The sequence below is a fragment of the Carcharhinus amblyrhynchos genome, chromosome 19 (genome assembly GCF_965287045.1).
Source record: "Carcharhinus amblyrhynchos chromosome 19, sCarAmb.v2.hapA, whole genome shotgun sequence".
In the NCBI taxonomy this organism is placed as follows: Eukaryota; Metazoa; Chordata; class Chondrichthyes; order Carcharhiniformes; family Carcharhinidae; genus Carcharhinus; species Carcharhinus amblyrhynchos.
Window position 1 is genome coordinate 42,142,372 of NC_137342.1, and position 16,676 is coordinate 42,159,047.

The 16,676-nt window shown below is 45.2% G+C and overlaps 1 protein-coding gene across 2 annotated transcripts in view; it reads left to right on the forward strand.

Annotated features, from left to right (window-relative positions):
• The window catches only part of LOC145355489 (uncharacterized), a 440,243-nt gene that overhangs the window by 271,101 nt on the left and 152,466 nt on the right, over positions 1-16,676 (forward strand). The window contains exon 2 of one of the 2 annotated variants that reach the window (XM_080207659.1): positions 9,252-9,373. The exons of the other annotated variant lie outside the window; for it this stretch is intronic. The gene's annotated coding sequence lies outside the window, so the exon portion shown is untranslated. The remainder of the gene's footprint in view (positions 1-9,251; positions 9,374-16,676) is intronic. 2 annotated transcript variants of the gene reach the window in all.

The window sequence follows — 16,676 nt, forward strand, 5'->3', positions numbered from 1 at the left end:
CAGTACTACACTTGATCTTAGCCAAGAGGCCAAAGCATCATTCTCATCAGTGTTGTAAAATCTACTTGTTCTTGTCCACACACACGCTGTGTCATAGGCTTTGAGTAAACCTTGCCCACCATGGAAGCATGGGAGGCACTTTTTTTTTAGGGTTTAGAAGTCACCCGGTTTTCGGGCCCTCTGGCATTGTCAAACCCGTTGTCTTAGTTTGGATGATTTCATTTAGCCAGATTTAACATCGCTGAGTATTAGCCTACTGTTCTCAACCTTTCTTGTCCTTAAAACAAACCTCTTCCTGTCCTAATATTTCCTTATGTGACTTGGTATCAAGTTTTGTTTGATAGCATGTCTGTGAAGAATCTTGGGACATATTACCACGTTAAAGGTGCTAGATAAATACAAGTTGTTCACAAGAAATGTTCATTCAATCTGTTTTTTTTGCGTGCAACAATGATTTGGCCATTCACTTTAAGCTGTGGAATTAAAATAGTAGTCTAAATAAAATTTGGCAATTAAAAACAATCAAATTAATAGACGCAGAATTGAGAATAGACTGCAGTGTCTTGCTTCCTAATTGCATGGGCGTCAACACTAGTGTCCAGTTACACTGAAATGCTTTGATTTATAGCTGTAACTTAACCATATAGTTATTTGGTAGGTGTGCCTCTTTTTCCCCTTGAACTTTAGACAAGCAGGGTGCCAAACAGTAAGTGTGATTGTCACTTAGTGTTGCACACGCCTCGCTGCATTCAAATCTCAGAAGGACGTTACATCCGGTTGTGTTTGAGGGTGGAACTGCCACTGCTGGATCATTCTGATCCTAATACTGCGACACATGATCAGGACGGAGCTATTTTTACGACCTCGTGGTTCACTTTAGCAGCGAAAATGTGGTGAAGGCTATTTACCTAGTGGAATATGAAAAATGGAGCTGGTGTGTTTTAATATTTATAGCTCTGTTCAGAAGTGTCTTAATCCATTGTGAGCCTCTGCCTTAATTTGCTTTATTGGGTTAAGTGCAAGGGATTTGCAAGGCAAATATTTATGGAAATTACGATTCTCTTTATTGTTCTGGTATCTCTGGCACGTTTTGAATCCCTAGGCTCACATTTAAAAATTCTTTATACAGCTACTGAGAGTGCCCGAATCCCAATTTTTTTTTTTTATTCATTTATGGGACATAGGGTATCGCTGGCTGGCCAGCATTTATTGCCCATCCCTTGTTGTCCGAGAACAGTTGATTGTCAACCATTTCTCTGTGGCTCTGGAATCACGTGTAGGCCAGACGAGGTAAGGATGGCAGATTTCTTCCCTAAAGGACATTAGTGAACCAGATGGCTTCTTCTGACAATCGACAATGGTTTCATTGTCATCAGTAGATTCTTGATTCCAGATTTATTGAATTCTAATTCCACCAGCTGCCGTGGCAGGATTCGAATCCATGTCTCGCAAAAACATTAAGCTGAGTTTCTGGATTAAAAGTTGATAATACCACTGGGCCAGTGCCTCCCTTTGCAGGATATTTCTTTGATGAATATATGGGATAGGGTATAGTTTTGCATGTTTAACCTTAATTGTCCAATTCCATTGCCTGGCTGTTTATAGGACTGGTAGTTATCGACAATCTTCCTGATTCTGGCCTTGAGACTAATTCCATTGACACTGTCTACATTTCCTGCTGCCTTGGAAAAGCAGCCAGCATAATTAAGGACCATATGCATCCCGGACATACTGTTTTTCCACCTTATTCCATTGGGAAAATGATACAAAAGTCTGAAGTCACGCACCAACCAACTCAAGAACAGCTTCTTCCCTGCTGCCAGCAGATATTTGAATGGACCTGCCTTGCATTAAGTTGACCTTTCTCTACACCCTGGCTGTAACTAACACTACATTCTGCACCCTCTCCTTTCCTTTTCTATGGATGGTATGCTTTGTCTGTATAGTGCACAAGAAACAGTACTTTTCACTACATACTAATACACGTGACAATAATAAATCAAATCAAATAATTACAATGAAATCTTTTCACTGCATGGTCTTATAACACTTCAGTCATCTCAGGAACTAGGATGTGACCAGAACCCAACAACGCCCTTTGACTATTCTCAAGTGATGCTTTGCTGTGTGCAGGTTCCCATTACAAGTTTCACCTGCGAGCTTTGGCAGTATTGAATTAAATGGAGTTTCGTAAAAGCTTGTGTGACTGCAACGATGGTTAAAAGGACACGCTTTGCACACCCTGGGCAGAGACATCTGTTCAAAACGCAGAAGTGGTACAGTCATAGCACAAAAGTATAGCGGTGATGCACCACATGTCGCTGGGTGTTGGTAAACAAGTGTTTGTCAAAGTTTGTATTGCTGCTTGCTGAACACGAACTGGAATATTGCCACGTTTTATCACAGAAATCCAACACTAATGGATTCCTTACAAATTGTCACCAACAACATTAACAGTAGACTTTTTGAGGTAAAGTGATGTAAAAGTAAAGTTTATTTACTAGTCACAAGTAAAGTTTACATTAACACTGTAATAAAGTTACTGTGAAGTTCCCCAAGTCACCACACTCTGGCGCCTGATCGGGTCAATGCACATAACCAGCATCTCTTTCAGACTGTGGGAGGAAACCGCAGCACCCGGAGGAAACTCACGCAGACGTGAGGAGAGAACGTGCAAACTCCACACAGACAGTGACCCAGCCAGGAATCGAACCCGGGTCGCTGGCGCTGTGAGGCAGCAGCGCTAACGACTCCGCTGCTGTGCCACCCATAAAATAAATAAAGGTGACAGACTTTGCCACTTTCATGAGAGATTTATTTAAACCATCTCCTGAACTGGTTTCTTTAATGGCAGATGATAACTGCCTAAAAAGACAAAGTTTGAACCTTCGCAAAGATCTATTTTTTGCAGTGGTTTACTCTGGCCAGCTGTTTGTCTGATATTAACATACTGGCAATATGGCAACAGCATGTCCGTTTTCATTTAATGTGGACTGCCACTGCAAGTCAGTCGCGCCCTGTCCTTTCTGTTTAGTGTACTGGGTTCCATTCTGGGAGCTGAGTTATTCTGGGATGTGCCAGGTTACGAATGGGGTAAATTCCTCCATTAAAATGTCTGGTATCTTCAGTCCTAATGGCTACAAACAAGCAAAGGTTTTGCTCGTATCATGAACTTAACGATAACTAATGCCGCCGCCTTTGGTGAATTGAGGGTAATGTCACATTCTGATGCTGAGAATGTTGGTGTTTGACAACCCGCAATGTTTTGGTAACGATTGGTGTTGTATTTGCAACATACTCAGAAATAGGTCAGAATGTTTTCTTTTCAATCCTGCCCCTGAATCTCCTCTCATTAGATACCTCATAGAACCCCTCCAGGGCAGAAGGAGGCCATTCAGCCCATCAAGCCTGCACTGACAACATTCCCACCTAGGTTCTATCCCCATAACTGCATTCCTTTTACCCTAGCTAGTCCCCCTGACACTAAGGAACAATTTAGCATGGCCAATCATCCAAACTTGCATATCTTTACCTGTGGGAGGAAACCAGAGAACCTGGAGGAAACCCTCGCAGACACAAGGAGAATGTACAAACTGCAAGGCTGGAATTGAACCTGGTTCCCTGGCGCTGTGGGGCAGCAATGCTAACCACTGTGCCAGTGTCCCACCCTTGGGTGCCTAGCTGGATGAAGAAACCTGTACTTTGCAGCAGACCATGTTGTATTTGGTGGCACACGTGTGATTAACCTGCCCTATTATTGCCATCTATCCTGGCAACTACAATGGAGAGAATGTGGTATAGGAATTCAAAATCTTTCAGTGTGTCAGTACGTTGCATTAGCAGCTTTGCTGGGCTCCCTGTTAAGTTGCACATTATGTTAACTCTTAACAACATTATCGCATTGCGTGTTTGTATTCAAATAGCATATATTTGTGAATAATAATGAGGGCCAGTAGAACTTTTATAGTAGTGCCTCTGCAGATCTCCTGCTAAAGTGATGAGTTTATGGAATGCTTTCCCCTGCCTGAATCTTACTGAATATTAAAGTGGCACAGTGGTTAGGACTGCTACCTCACAGCGCCAGGGACCAGTGTTCAATTCCCGGCTTGGGTCACTGTGCGTGCGTGCGTGGAGTCTGCCCGTTCTCCCCATGTCTTGAGTGGGTTTCCTCCGGGTGCTCTGGTTTCCATCCACAGTCCAAAGATGTGCAAGTTAGGTTGACTGGCTATGCTAAATTGCCCCTTCATGTCCCAGGATGTGAATGTCGGAGGATTAGCAGGGTAAATATGAGAGATTTCAGGGATAGAGCTTGGATGGAATTGTGGTTAGTGCAGACTTGACGGGCCGAATGGCCTCCTTCTGCGCGATAGGATTCTATGACAATCCAGACTAATGCTAAAGGGTCTTCTTGCTCCCATCCCCAGTATATTGTTAATTATCAACAGGCTCTTAATTGTAGAAATGCCATCTTGCTGAGGGGGGTACGGTGCAATACACTCATTCAAAATTTGCTACTTGAGGAAATGCTTTACATGTGACCTCTTGGCAATTTATTGTGGCGTTGTCTTCTCCTGCCTGTTCCGCGACTTGTTTTGCGAGGGTAAGCAAAGTGTTCCTCTGAAAACAAACTGGTTCACAAACAGTGTAAATGCGAGGGAGTGGAAAAGTCCCTTCAAATACTATTAGAGACAAATGAAAGTCTGGTACGAGTGATTGCTATCAAAGTCCTCCCCCAGGTCTAACCAAATCAAACTATCAGTTTTGAATTACTGCTGATTTGTGATTTCTTTTGACGTTCCCCAGGCCACTCCTTGATATTACAAGATGGGCATCACTCACAGAAACTCCAGCCGTTGTAATACTCGATGTTCATGTTCAAAAGAAATTTGCAGTTCTCCAATTCTCTCTCTTTCCCTCCGCCCCCCCCCCCCCAAGGGAGTGTGAGGAAACAGCCCGCACCCTCGGGCAGTGCCATTTTTAAAGACTTTGTGCTAACCTGGGAGTTAATCTGGAGTTGCCCATTGAAGCTTCCAGCAACACATTTTCCTGGGGGGATCGGAGAACTGCAGATTGTTTTGAACGTGAGCACTGAGTATTGCAAAGGGTGAGGTTGCTGTGGGTGATGCCCATCCTTTAATATCAAGGAGTGGCTTGGGGGAACGTCAGAAGAGCCTCTAGTCAGCAGCAATTCAAAACTGGTAGTTTGGTTAGACCTGGGGGAGTACTTCGATAGCAATCACTCGTACCAGACTTTCATTCCTCTCTAATAGTACTCGAAGGGACTTTTCCACTCCCTCACATTTCACATTGTTTGTGAACCTGTTTGCGTTTTCAGAGGAAGACCTTGCAGCCAGGGTGAGTGAGGGGTAGCTGCCCGAGGAACAGAATCTATTGATGCCCTGCAATGCAGAGGTAGGCCACTGGGCCCAACAAAACTGCGCCAACTCTCCACCCCCAGCCCTCTCCCCCACTATCCACGTAGCCACTACACGTTTACCATGGCCAATCCACCTAACCTGCGCATCATAGAACCCTACACTGCAGAAAGAGGCCCTTCGGCCCATCGAGTCTGCACCGAACACAATCCCACCCCAGGCCCTAGCCCCATATCCCTACATATTACACCCACTAATCCCTCTAATCTATGCATCCCTGGACACTAAGGGGCAATTTCTTAGCATGGCCAATCAACCTAACCCGCACATCTTTGGACTGTGGGAGGAAACTGGAGTACCCGGAGGAAACCCACGCAGAGATGAGGGGAATGTGCAAACTCCACACTGACCCGAGCTGAGAATCGAACCCAGGGCCCTGGAGCTGTGAAGCAGCAGTGCTAACCACTGTGCTACCGTACCGCATCGTAGGACACTAAATGTAGCATGGCCAGTTCACCTACTCTACACATCTTGGGACGCTAAGGGGCAATTTATCATGGCCAAAGATATGCGGGTGAGATTGATTGGCCTTGCTAAATTGACCTTAGTGTCTGGGGCACTTGCATGGGGTTACACAAATAGGCCATGCATGGGATTGCAGTCGATACAGACACGATGGACTGAATGGATTTCTTCTGTACTGTAGGGATTCTATGATTCTAAATCACCTAACCTTTAAGTTAAAGTTTATTCATTAGTCACAAATAAGGCTTACATTAAACGTTGCAATGAAAATACTGTGAAATTCCTCTAGCTGCCTGTTTGGGTCAATCTACCTTTCAGATTGTGGGAGGAAACCAGAGCACCCGGAAAGAGCCCAAGCAGACACAGGAGAATGTGCAAACTCCGCACAGACAGTGACCCAAGTCGGGAGTCGAATCCAGGTCTCTAGCACTGTGAGACAGGAGTGCTAACCACTCTGCCGCCGTGATATAACCTGCACGTCTTTGGGCGGTGGGTGGGAACCAGAGCAACCGGAGGAAACCCAGCATACACGGAGGAGAACGTGCAAACTCCACAGAGACCGTGACTCGAGGCCTGAATTGAACTTGAGTCCCTGGCGCTGTGAGGCAGCAGCGCTAAGATTCCAGTGTTGACAGAAGTGTTTTTCAACTAGGTTGGTTGAGGTTAAATCTAATTACTGAAAAGATGGACAGAGTGGTTGGAATCAAGTACAGCTTGCAATTAATTATTGTACTAGTTTAAATGTCAGGGTGACAATAGAACTATAATTAGCAAGGATGAAACTTTAAATGTTCAATTTATTCACTAAAACTGAATATGAGTAGGCAGGGAAAATCCCAGCCCATAAAAGGTTCATGATAGTCTAAAAGAGAATGTTGTTTTACAGATTATGATTAATCTGCGTATTCCTTCTGACGTTGTTTATTGTAAAAATGAATCACTCCTTTACACATTTCCTAGAATCTTGTGCTGCGATGAAGAGCTTTTCAATACAGTGTATATATATATAGTCAGTTCTTGATTAGCACTATAATGGTGAAGATGGTATAAATTAATCCCTTAAATTGTGTTAGATGAATGTAATATATTTCCCATTTACTGTGATGCCTAAATGAGGCATTAGAAAGTCCCGTCATCTTGTTCCCCTCTTCACAAGATTACGTAGCCTCTTTAAAATAAACTGAGCATTGGCACCTGTGGAGGTTAAAGTTAAAAGTTTATTTATTAGTCACAAGTAAGGCTTACATTAATGCTGCAATGGAGTTACTGTGAAACTCCCCTAGTCGGCCCACTCCGGCATCAGTTCGGGTCAATTCACCCTAACCGGCATGTCTTTCAGGCTATGGGAGGAAACTGGAGCACCCGGAGAAAACCTATGCAGACTCCGCACAGACAGTGGCCCAAACCGGGAATTGAACCCGGGTCCCTGGAGCTGTGAGGCAGCAGTGCTAACCACTGTGCCACCGTGTTGCCCCGGTGGAGAAAATCTTCACAACCGAATTCCGACAGCAGTCTGTTTTTACAGCGTTATCTTATCATTCAGCAGAGTTTAAAAATGATGAGCAGAACTACGGCAAAATCTCCTGTTGAATGGTAATGGGGAAAGGGAGCCCAAAATGCAAACTGCTGTTGAATTTGCTTACAGACTGCCTGTGGTTGGAAAGGAGAAAGGGCAAAGGGGCTTCCCAGTTGTGAGGCACCCAGTTCCTGATTGAGGGATCTGTCATTTGGGGAGGGGTGGCTGCATGCCAACAGTTACCATCACTCCCACTGGCCCCGCCTGCAGTGGAGAGCTGCCAGTATATGACTGTCGGCCCTTGGGAAGGGTGGAGTTTCCACCCCTGGAATCTTCAATCCCGGGAAGGCCTGCCTGCTGTTGACCACAAAAGTGGCTGATCGGCACTTAGCGTGGTGGGCCTTCACCAGTGCGGGTGACGTGGGACCCTTGCTGGCTCTCCAGTCGCCTGGATAACATTCCGTCCTGTGTGTGTATATCTGTGTAGTGATTTAATTAAATGGCACACGTTGGTGCAACTTGCAAATTCTGCGTGTAGATGCCAGCACTGCTTAATGAGAACCTGATCCAGGAGTTTTCTGTGAACGCTTGTTTAACACACTGGAAACAGGAAATCCTATAGCTTGAAACTCACAGCATGAAACAACAGGCTACAGATGTGCTGCCAGACACGTTTAGTTCATCCAACACTCTGCGTAATGGGCTTGTTTTCAGAATACAGTGTATTAGTGCAAGATGAGGCTTGAAGTTCAAATGATTTATGGCACTGGAGACCTGTGATGTGCATCTCCCCCCCCCCCCCCCCCCCACTTCTCTCCAGGATGTCCCACTGACATGATTGGGAGGTGGCCCACTGCAGCATCATTGGCTGCTTTGGCAGCTGTGACCTTGGATTGGCTTGTGAGGTGATCCATAACTGCCCAATCAGAGCAAAGTATGTCACCTTACTACACGGAGTGCTGCATCGAGCACCGCTGTGTTGTTTGGCTAGACTGCATCAGGGCACAAAAAAAAATTAGCCAAGATTACCTTTGCATATTATGGATGTGAATAAATCGGCCTTTCTCACATATTGGGGCAGTGTAAACCTTGATATTTCAAACCTCCCCCCCCCCCCCCCCCCCCCCCCGCCCAGGGCACAGAAGACATCCATCGGTCACCCGATTGCTGTGTCTTTTTTTTAAATCATGTACTCATAAAAAACGGTTTTCTGCAACGTTAGCACTATTTTATTTTGCGTTACCATTGCAGCACTTCCGAAGTTAAGCACAGGAAATCCCCAGAAGTTCATGAAGATTTTCTGGGGATGCTGAGGTGATTATTTCTTTGGGTAATGTTTGCGAACTGCCGCTGTGAGTTTGAGTGTGGTAAGGGCAGGTTTGTGCAGTAGCCTTGGCTTTGTATTTTTTTTTGGAACAGCATAGTGAGTAACAGAGACAAATCAAGCAGGTATTGCAGTACTGCAAGTTAAACGCAGTTCTGTTGCCAAGGCTCCTCCCATGTTCCTACCAGTATGCTCAATTATTTAGAACATTTTCTTGATGCTATTGCGCGTTGGTACTGTTTTTCCTGTGTATGTAAAACCCTTGCATACTCAGCACATCGCAGTTGGCGTTGCCCGAGATAAATTCTCCTGTTTGGGAACGTTTTTCTTTATTTTAAACAAGTGCTAAACGAGGCGTGCAGGGTTGGCCGTTCTGGAATTACCACCGTTGTCCGTGCTACAATCGCCGATGTTCTCGGGGAATTAAAACATTAAAACACCTTGAGGGGAGGTTCTTCTACTCTGCCCTCAGTGAATTCTCTGATGTTTGCATCTTTCTTTGCTGCCCTAGGCTGTTCCTGCTCATGGAGTGAGAACTCCTGCGGGCAACGTGTGCCAACAAGTCCAGTGTGGGTGTGGAGAGCGGGCTGTAGCGCTGGGCCAGAAACTCTGTGGCTAAGAAACAAATCGCGGGTGAGTGACTCCCGAGTTTGTGCACCCTTCTGTAGAAGATACATTACAGTAGTGTTGGAAACCAGATAGTCTCAAAGCACCGTGCCATGTATTACTATATGGAGCACTGATTTGAGATGAAACTCGTTTTGTAAAAAAAAGTTCATTTTTGTTCCAGTATAAATTTTGCCCTGGATTCTTGATTAAGGTTGGATTTAGCTTGTCTATAGCAGAGCTATTAGAGCAGGCAGTGGCGCAGTGATATTGTCACTGGACTAGTAATCCAAAGACCCAGCTCTGGGGACCTGGTTTTGATTCCCACCATGGCAATTTGAATTCAATAAAAACCTGGAATTAGAAGTCAAATGATGACCATGAAACCGTTGTTGATGTAAAAACTCATCTGGTTCACGAATGTCCTTTTAGGAAAGGAAATCTGCCATCCTTACCTGGTCTGGCCTACATTTGATTCCCGGTCCACAGCAATGTGGTTGACTCTTAAATGCCCTCTGAAATGACCAAGCAAGCTACTCAATCCAAGGGCAATTAGGGATGGGCAATAAATGCTGGCCCAACCTGTGATGCCCACATCCCATGAATGAATATAAAAAAAACTTGAAGTATGTGAAGTCTCAAGAGACCTGGTATGACACCTAGACTGACAGGGTTCAAACAGCAGTATATCTTGGAAAGGCAAAGCTAAGAGCAGCAATATTGGAAGCCAGCAAAGGCGGCACTGAGTGGTGAGACAGGAAACCATGATTTCAGAGCTCATCATGACTAACCTACAGGATAGTGCAGCACAAGCTATCATTGGTAACCTTCCAAAGCAGCATCATTCTCTGTTCTGTTGTCAAATAGAAGGTCTGAGCATTCAAACTTCCCAATACGAAATTTCCCTCTGACCGATCACATGCACACCGTGGTTGGATTTTAATGATTTGTGTTAACTTGAGTAAAATAAAGTTAGGAGGGTTTTTTTCTGTATTTGTTTAGCTTGCGGAGTTTCTAACGCTTCCAATCCCTTTTTGGGAAAAATGTCTGAATATACATACCCCATTTTCTATTCAAATCTATTGGGAGGCGACTAGACTGCAGCAAAGATAATTTCAACCTTTCAATCTGTTCTATCATTCAGACAGTGAGGCGGGGGGGGTAGCATGAGAATCAGCCTTGGGGGATCTGATCTAATCTATGCTGAAAGGCCACAGGAATTGGGACAAGTACTTCACAGTCGTTTCATTTTTATTAATGGCCCTACTTTCTACAGCTACCTTATTCTGTTTGATTTATATCGCTCCAGTTTATGGGGTGTGTGTGTGTGTGTGTGTGTGTGTGTGTGTGTGTGTGTGTGTGTGTGTGTGTGTGTGGGCAGTTGTTTGCTTTGGAAAACAGCCATTCGAATCAACATCCTGCAGTCCTCCAACTGGGATTTGTGGTTTTGCGCAGTAACTGGATGGAAATGCCACAAGCTCTTGGCTGTAGGAAGCTGAGGCTTGCTTCCTTGCAACACTAGGATCTGACTGCGGTTGATTAAGCACCTTTCAGGAGGCAGAGATGGAAGGCATACTTTTGCAGATACTGAACCTTCGATCAGGCTCCCTGCAAAAATAAGAGCAAGGCTTTGCTCAACTGCCGATCTCATCGTTTGATCTATTGACTGATTAAAGGACTAGGGAAATTTTGGGCAATTTTTATTTTCCAAATTCAAAATTTTCCTTGAGTGCTTGTCAGCACCAAGATTTTGTTTGTCCATTTTTGTAAAGCCACCAATTCTTAAGTTGGACCTTCCTATGACTCTCAGTGGCATTACAAGCAATAGCTTGGTGCACCCCACATTGAGAGTTGTCATAGAAGCATAAAGGATAGGAGCAGGAGGAGGCCATTTGGCCCTTCAAGCCTGCTTCTACATTTATTACGATCATGGCTGATTGCCCAACTCAGTAGCCTAATCCTGCTTTCCCCCTTTGATCCCATTCGCCCCAAGTGCTATATCTAGCTGCTTCATGAATACATTGTTGAACACGTCTTGTCATTGATAAACTGTCTCCCCTCGAGACACCAGTGCTACTGGCTGATAAACGAGTGTTGCTAGCCTGCCCTGGCTGTTCAGCAGTCATAAAACCCATTAGATCCTAAAGTGTGCTTCCTCCCAGTAACTGCACTGTAGCTTCCAATATTTTGAGCTCCAAGTGCCCTTATTGGGGAATCAGTCAGGGTGTAGCCCTTGACTTGGGATGATCTGCTGTGGTTGAAGTTGGGCAGAGGCTTGCAAACCACACCTTTGTAGGATAGCGATGCAGAGTTCTTGGGGCACTGGAAAGTCATCCTCCCTCTGGTGTTCTATCAGGTCACTCCACGATGTAAGGTGAAGGCATAAGTCCGATCCAGAATGTCTTCCCAGGGTATAATACACACTGCAGACTTGTCAGGAACGTGAAAGGTATTTATTAACGAGGATAAAACGTGCAGAGGCTAGCACTTCACGGCTGCCCTGGAACAGCACACTGGCTCTCCCAATCCCAACACGTCTACCACGTGCCTTCCAGATGACTTCTGCCCAGGAGAGAACTCCATTCCCATGGTGATTACCCACTTTCAATCCCAATTGGTCCCTTAAGCCAGGAGACCCTTTTCTGCTGTGTTGCTCTTAAGGGACGATCAGCACACACCAGTAACGAAATTGGTATTTTTTACAAGAGCAGTAAACAAGGTTTTTTTGATGTGATCGTTTTATATTATTTTCAATACTTCTCTTTATATACCAAGCAGATTGTAATCTCTCAGCAGCTAGCTTGTGTGTCCCTTGTATTTTGATGTAGTATTGATAATCCCCTTGTTTGAGAACAGATCATTCAATCACTTGTTGCAGGAGGAAGCCATTCGGCCCATCAGGTCTGCACTGATTCTCTGACAAAGCATCTTACCCAGGCCCTATCTCTGTAAACCCACATATTTACCCTGCTAATTTATCTAATCTATACATTTTAGCCCACTAAGGGGCAACTTAACATTGGCCAATCCACCTTACCTGTGCATCTTTGGACTGTGGGAGGAAACCAAAGCACCTGGAGGAAACCCATGCAGTCAGGGGTGCAGACCCCACACAGACAGTCACCCGATGCTGAAATCAATCCCAGGTCCCAGGCGCTGTGAGGCAGCAGTGCTAACCACTGCATCGCCTGAATCCTAAAAACTTCTTGGATATGAAGGCTTCCATTCTTATGAAAAGTAACTGATGGGTTAAATGCTGCGCAGTCGCAATGAACGGTGTGTGAGCGAATATCAGGGTTTCTTCCAACCCTGATTGGGGTTTTTTTTTGTAAGTAGCTACTTGCAAGAACCTCGAACAATTCTAAGCAACGTTTTGAAAAAGGCCCTCCAATCTTGTGTCAGTGGACTGAGTGTGGGGGACAGGTGTGACTCCGGGATAGAGGGAGAGCTGGATCTTGTTACAAAGAGTGAGCAGGAATTTAGGTCAAAGCTGTGAATGTTGTGACTCAGTTTTGGGGGGAGAAGTTTCAAGAGGCTCCAACAGGAAATAAGTCTGGCACTTAGAGTTCTGGTGAATGGATGAAAGGAAACCTTCAACCTTGAATCATCCTGTGGGTTAATGATTCAAGAGCCTGAAATTGGTGCTCGCGAGGCACGTGGAGTTGTGGCCGTAAGTTGTAATGTGTTGAATATGTTCATAGGCTGCTATCTAAATTGCCTCATAGTGATCAAAGCAGTCATGGATTTCAGTGCAATGAATCATTTCCAGTTTTTTAATAGCTTTGGTTGTTGGAATAGAAAATGAAATGGATCAATTTATAGGCTGCATGAATAATCCCACATGAATGTTCTGAGAGATTGACTCAGTTTGAAAGCAGACCCTTATTGAATAAGTGAAAGTGCGATGTAGTCGAAACAGAACTAGCACTTTGTCCTTTTTGTCCCCTTACTGATTACAGATGTCTGAAAACGTTAGGTGCTTTCTCATCTTCTGTTTTCTCCCCTCCGATTCCCAGTTTTGGTCACTGACTGTGCGGAGTCTGTGCATTCTCCCCATATCTGCGTAGGTTTCCTCCAGGTGCTCCACTTTCCTCCCACAGTCTGAAAGACGTGCTGGTTAGGTGCATTGGCCATGCTAAATTCTCCCTTAGTGTACCAGAACAGGTACTAGCGTGTGCGACTAGGGGATTTTTACAATAACTTCATTGCAGTGTTAATGTAAGTCTACTTGTGACACCAATAAATAAACTTTTAAGTCAAACTCCATTGTCTTTGGGGCACTTTGGCCATTCTTAGGGTGAAAGCCAAAGTTACAGTGATAGGTTGCCCCATCACTGGCTGTCCCTTGATTCATGGATGATGTCTATTCGGGATCGTGAGTTTCTGCCAAGGGTCTTGGGGTGGCATTGTGGTTGGCACTGCTCTTCAACAGCGCCAGGGTCCCGGGTTTGATTCCGACCTCAGGTGAGTGTGCAAACTCCACACAGACAATCTCCCCGTGTCTGCATGGGTTTCCTCTGGGTGCTCTAGTCCCCTCCCACCCGGGGTTATGAGCAGGGGGTGTACCTGGGTTAGATGCTCTTTTTCAGGGAGTCGGTGCGGATTCAATGGCCTCTTGCTGCACTGCAGGAATTTTATGGTTTGTGCTGGCTCTCTTGCCAGCTGCTGGGCACAGGGAAATCTGAGCAACTGGTACAATCACCATGGCGATTCCATGGCGCACTCGCACGCTTTTCCTCAATCAACCCTGTTTTAAAATTGCTCTTCCTTGCAATGTAGGTGTCACTGGCAAGGCTGGCATATGCTACCCATCCCTAGTTGCCTTAAAGTGGTGTTTCACCTGCTTTTTTGGCCAATTCAGAGGGCAGTTAAGATATGGGACTGGAGTCACACACAAGGCAGATATCAGTGAACCCGTAGACCTTTTAAAACCATTCGAAAGCTTCTTGGTCACTTTTGATTTTATTGCCACTAGCATTTTGTTGTCATTTTTTTTCCCTTCTCCAGAACTCAATAGGAATTGTTTACAGAGGGATTTGAACTCTAATTCTGTGAATTTATTCAGGCAGGAACTTGGGTTGTGAATCCTGTGTCAGACCCATACCTGTTTTTGCCCATTAGTGAATGAATAGTGAGCAGTAATCGAGAGCACTGCCCCACGAGGCTGCAGAGGTGCAGAACATTGGTGCAATATCACACGGGGAGAATGCGATCGGCTGCTGGCTGGCAGTATTCTCGCACCATATCTTGGCCATTTAGTCAAGAGGGGGATGTAATAACTTGAGTTTGTGTCGGCTGATGAGCAAAAGGTTGCCAAGCAAACCTTGTTGTGTTGCAAATGGATACTACTCTCCGAGATTAAATACAAGTCATCGCTTGCCACGGAGCAGGTAACTCCCTCTCTCGTGCCGCCCCCAAACCCCCGCCCCTTTTCCCAGAGTCCATGTTCCAAGCAGAGCGCTTAATGCCGTGTGTGTAATCAACTCGCCTGATCGCCAAAACAGCGAATCAATGTGGTCGTGAGGAGGAAGGAGTAAAGAGCAGGAGGCGGGAGGTTTACAGAGTGGGTGTGCCTCACCTGGTGCTCCCACATGCTCCGCCTGTGGCTGTCAGATCTGTTCTATGTAATAATAATTAATGCTGCCTTCAATGTAGGTTTCATTCAGATCATAATTAGCATTCAATCCATTAGTGGCTGTAGCCTTTCAACACCTGGCAAAGTGTTACCTGATACAAGTGCAGGCTCGAAAGGTTGGGCTCTGGCAAGGACATCCGTATCATCATGCACACCAATATTAAAAAGTCTACCAAGTGCACTCCTGATAGCATAGCACCACAGAGTGGTGGGATGTGGGTTTGCGATGGGAGCCTCTAGTTTATAATTAATGACTATCTGAATGCAACATATTTATTAGTGTCACAAATCAGGCTTACATTAGCACCGCAATGAAGTTACTGTGAAAATCCCCTAGTCGCCACACTCCGGTGCCTGTTCGGGTACACTGAGGGAGAATTTAGCATAGCCAATGCACCTAACTGTCACGTCTTTCAGACTGTGGGAGGAAACCGGAGGACCTGGAGGAAACCCATGCAAATACAGCGAGAATGTGATGACTCTGCACAGACGGTGACCCAAGCCAGGAATCAAAACCAAATACACTGAGGAAGAATTTAGCATGGCCAATGTTCCTAAGCCTTTGGGACTGAGGAAGCATCAAATCTGATTTTTCTACTTCTGGGTGATGTATTTCTGCTTTACTGAACTGGACAATCCTTCTAGTTTTTTAATTTTCTTGCTTTGTTTTGGTTCTTCATCTCCGAGACACAACTCTGCAGCTCCACTTTGCATGCCAGCCTTGGCTCAGTTGGTGGCACTCTTGCCCAAGTCAACAGGTTATAGGCTTGAGTCCCATCCTGGTGACTTGAGAAAACCGAGGCTGACAATACAGCTCAATGCTGGAGGTGTATCGTCTTGCAGCTGGCATTGTCTTCTGGGTGTGACATTAAGCTTTGGCCTCCTCTGTCCCGCCAGGAGCCTGTAAAAGATACCATGGCACTATTTGAAGGAGAGCAGGGAAGTTTCCCCTGGTGATCTGGTTGACATTTATTTTTCATCGTCAAGGAAACATTTTTTGGTCAGGAGCTGTTTGTAAGAGTTTGCTGTGCAGAAATTGGCTGCTGCCTTTTCAACATTACACCAGTAACCCACTTCAAAAACCCTTTTATTGGCTGTAGACTGCTTTGGGACATCCTGTTGTCGTAAAAGTTGCTCCATAAAAGCAAGTCTCTTTCTTGCCTCTTTCTCCGTGTTGCTGTGCCAGCTTTGACCGGAATCATGAATTAGCACTCTTGTGTGGTAGTGACAGGTTTGCTAGTGCCTTGCTCGTGACTGGCAAGTCGCTGGCACAGAAACAGCATCTGATACATGGCAAATGGTGAGAGGTTAATAAGCTTGCAAGCAAATCAGCGTGGCTTGGCGGAGAAACTCTCTTGTAGCTGTTCAGATGATCGATGTGGACCCTTAGAAAACAGATAACACTTTTGTGTGCAGCTTGAATGATTGAAGCAAGGGGGGGTGTAGTTTGTGCAGCAATGGCAGCCAACAGAGGGAAGGCTTGTTTATTATTTCATGCTTTTATGATGCAGGTTGTAATGGCAATTTGTGATACCTTCAGCAAATACTATAGCACGGTTTACCCAGAAACTTATTCCAAGGTGTCGGAATGTCTATAATATTCCGATAGAAACCCTACAGTGCAGAAGGGGAGGCCGTTTGGCCCATCGTGCCTGCACTGACCACATGCTCGATCTCTGTAACCCCACACATTTA